The sequence below is a fragment of the Amblyomma maculatum genome, chromosome 1 (assembly GCF_055883805.1).
Source record: "Amblyomma maculatum isolate TAMU_Amacu chromosome 1, ASM5588380v1, whole genome shotgun sequence".
NCBI lineage: Eukaryota > Metazoa > Arthropoda > Arachnida > Ixodida > Ixodidae > Amblyomma > Amblyomma maculatum.
The window spans coordinates 13410970-13415087 of NC_139344.1; the positions used below are offsets into that span (position 1 = coordinate 13410970).

Consider the following 4118-nt stretch of genomic DNA (forward strand, 5'->3'; position numbering starts at 1 on the left):
TGTTCTGCATGATAGATAGACGTTGACTCGCGGTGTACTACAAGGGCTTCAGCAACATATGGGCTAAAAACCTGCAATGCAAGTTTAACGTTCTGGCGTTCCAAGTTGCTTGGATTAAGGGCTTTAGATGTTAATCCATACCCACACTTCAAAAGTTGTGAAGATTCTATCTTGTACACTTCTCGCAAATCCTTGAATGAGGCAGTCCTAATGCTGTCTGGGTGTACACTGTTGTTAGAGAGCTCAAAGTGTGGATAGTAGAAGCTTGTGCCCGCATTTTTTTTTGTTAATCAAGTTGTTTCGTATGCATTTCAGTAAGTGCACAGCATCAACTACATAAAAGAGCGGTCGGGATGGATCCGCAGTGTGCGGGTACAGAATACGGAGCTTGTTCGGTTCACTGAACATCATCATTGCTTTTCAGTTGAATGAATTATTATCGCAGACAACTGCTACAACCTTAAACCCTATTTCTTCTAAACGCAAAATAACTTTCTTCAGTATTACATGGAGATCATCACCAGTCAACGTTTTGACTGGAAAGATATATGCCACCTCTTTAAATGAACTTAAAAGTCTTTGTACCATGAATACATGTGCTGATGTTGCTGCTTCGGTAGAATTTGCGGCAGCACCACTAATGCTGCCACCTTTATAGTCTAGAAAGGGTTTGATGTGGATTTCATCCAACATCAACGTGACACAAGTCTCATGAGGCTGCAGCTGCTTAAATCTGTGTGCTACATACTGTAGGAAGGTGCCCCCTAACGACTCTTTTTGTGGAGCCAGCTGATAAGAAGAGCACACATTTCGTATTGTGCTTGGATGAGGCAAAGTGAGTCCACTCATCTTTCTTAAATATTTATACGCATGTGCTGATATGGTGTACAAAATGCATGAAAGCACCATTAGTTCAGGGCTGTACTGGACACGTCCTTTAGCAAGTGTTATCAGCTGTTCCTTCAAAAACGTAACAGTTTCTTTCTTTTTTGCATGGATATTGCGCTCAAGCTTTTCGAGGAGAACGGTGATTGCATCCATCAGGTGACATGTGTGATCTTCAGAAGACAGCGTAGAGAGACTGTCTAAAATTTGCAACAGGGATCTTACATCATTAACTGCGTCTGGAATAACAATATCTCTCAACTTTTTGATAGGGGCTCCCTGATAGCAGGCACTTAATTTAAGACTGTCAAACACAGTTAGGGATAAATTCAAATATGGTTCACTTTCATTTACAATGTTCAGAAACATTGTGCACCTGTCGTTGTGTATTACAGTCCACACATCTGAAACTGATGCAGCTTGAAGGCACGCTTTCATCTGCTGACGTGTTGAAAAATTGTGCCTTTCTTCTTCCGCTTCATATGACGCAACAGATTCTTGAAGAGCCCGAGCAAGTCCTGAGGACTCCTGTCGGCATCTCTTGATATCTGGCGGTACTCTTGAGCTTTGTTTTTTCTTCGTGAGATATGAAGGGCACCCAGGTAACACGCTAGGCACAGACCCAGGTCGCAGGCGTGGTACAGGCAATGACACCTCTATCACTTTTCCTATCTTCCAGTCAGTATACGACGTTGTTCGTTCCAAGCACGAAGGGTCGAAGTGAACAGCACAGACCTACAGGAATGCAAAATATGCGTGTGAGGGACATAGTATCAGTGCAAGAAAATTGCTCTCGTAAATGGCAAATGCCCAAGCAAATAAATTAAACCAGCAATTTATGAATTTCTACCATTACATTCTTAGGTTCCCTTTTTCACTCATATAAAAAATTGGCAAGTTTACTACCACAAATGTGACCTTTGTGTAAAAAATAAGCAATTTACTGGTTCCTTATTGTCAGTAAACCTGGCAACATATGCTCAAACAACGGCAATACATCGGTAGTAAAATCTAAAACTTTCCAACGGCGTGCTTTTTTCAACGTGCCGCATATTTAAAGTTTTACGCGAAAGTGTATACAACTCGTTCGCCCGAAAAGCCGCCGGCGTTGTAGTTCGCACGATCACGTCGGAAGTAATCGGACGCTGCATGAAAGGCGCGATTGAGGCATCCACCGAGATGCTGTGATGCGAGAGAGTTACTGCACCCATCCTTTCCTAAAAATGCCGGTTGAAATGTTCACCGATATGTCGAGATGTGAGAGGTGCTGCGCCCTTACCTTTCTTGATAATAATTGTGGATATGGGAAAGGAAATGGCGCAGTATCTGTCACATAGTTCGTTGGACGCAAAACGCGTTTGTGGAATCGGCGTTCGGAGAAGCGTCTTCAGAGCGCAAGCAGCGTAGGGGTGGAACGCTCACGATGACACACTGATGCTTTCGCGTTCGCAGCCTTAACTGCCCTCCGAGTTTGTGGAATGGGTGTGCGGAAACGCGTCTTGTGCGAAGCCAGCGTTCCGGTCGAACGCTCACGATGACACACTGATGCTTTCGCGTCCGCAGCTTTAACTGCTCTCTGATTTTGTGGAGTCGATGTGCACAAACGCGTCTTTTGCGCAACCAGCGTTCCGGTCGAATGCTCATGATGACATACCGATGCTTTCGCGTTAATAGCACGTAAGCAGCCTTAAGCCCTCTGAATTTTTTTTCCCCTTAAGGTTACCTTCTGCACTGAGGAATTTTGCATCAAAAACTCCTGCACCTCTGAGAGCTTACACATTGACCACGCAATAAATAATGTAACGCGAAGGGAATATATTTACATAAACTTTACAAATGACTCAACCGAGGCAGCGGCAACAGAGAAGGTTGTAGCCGTACTTCATACAGCGGACATTACGGCTAACAAAATTAATACTTTCTCTCAGCACACATGCCAACGCTTCATCGGACCATTCACACGCATGACATTCTTGGTGAAACGAAATAGTTTGAGTAAAATGAAAACTAAAGAATCATTGAAAGCATTCTTACCTTGGTATATGAAGTTGGCAAGAAATTCTTCCTCGGAATAGCGCGCAACCACTTCTCGAAGGTGTCTTTCTCCTTCGGAAAAGAAAACAATTGAACTTTCTTCTCAACATTATAGTTGCCGGAACAACCCGGCACGCAACACTTGTTAGGCATTGCAGCCGTCGATAAACGCACATGGAAAACGCGCACAAACGCCGATGGCGAGCGATTTGGTCGAGCGCAACAGCGGCGTTCACATTGCGACCGGCGGCGAAGCACTCCAGGCACCGACTGCACGGCGCGGCAGCGGAGAGGGGCATGGCGAAGTGACCGCCGGCAGGATGTGACGTCATATTTTTGGGCGCAGGCCTGGAAGTTATAGGAGGCGTTGTCTGAGCCTCGTCATTTTGACGTCACGCTCTCAAGTTTGAGAGCGTGACGTCAAAATGATCGGCCCGCGGCAGTCGCTTTTCGACCGATGCGACCATTTGCGACTGTCGCTTCTCGACCAAAGCGGTCGCGCGATCGCTGCTAGTCGCAAGTGTGAACGGGCCTTCAGCTTTTGCTCTATGTGGTGAACAGTCAAGGTAGACACGATGAGGAAAGCAACCCGTAAGTCGCATTCGCAAGTGTGAACATCGGTTGCTCTTTGGTCGCATGCGACTGCCGGTCGCGCGTCCTTCGCGAGTCGCAAGTGTAGTCCAAAGGGATGAATGAAAGCAGCGAAACTAGCGCTTCCATTAAAAGAAATAAAACGTTTCACAAACAAAGCTGAAAAAGAGATGACCGAGACCATACGACCCTTCCGAATGCCTACAGCCACTCCTGTGCCCATGTCGCCCATGTCATGATCACTCTATTAGCGCGAACATGGCGCTTCCAGTTGGCTCATCCTGCGCCCACTCCAGCTTAAGGCGCAGGCAATCGCTTATTCATGCTCAAGATTAACAGAAAAGCAAGCCGCATCCACTACGACAACCCGTCCTGAGTTCATAGGGGAATAACAAGCAAAAAGTTCACGACAAGCCCAGCAAGCACATTTTTTTTGCCAAAGTATAATGTCATCACAAAGATGGCGCTGCGCGTGCACAAACACTAGAGTTACTGTATACAGTAACTCTAACAAACACTAGGGAGCCTCCTAACAAACACATCCATCCATCCACATAAAACAAACAAAACATGACTTTGGCGACGGGGGTCGCGCGGTGCGCACGAAC

At 46.0% G+C, this 4118-nt stretch overlaps 1 pseudogene across 1 annotated transcript; it reads right to left on the reverse strand.

Moving 5' to 3' along the window:
* Window positions 1-764: 764 nt before the first annotated feature.
* LOC146201789 (uncharacterized) lies at window positions 765-3272 on the reverse strand (annotated as a pseudogene). Its single transcript, XR_014706203.1, has 2 exons — window positions 2920-3272; window positions 765-1620 (listed from the first exon to the last, which is right to left on the reverse strand). The product of XR_014706203.1 is annotated as an uncharacterized LOC146201789 (transcript).
* Between the last annotated feature and the right edge of the window lie 846 nt (window positions 3273-4118).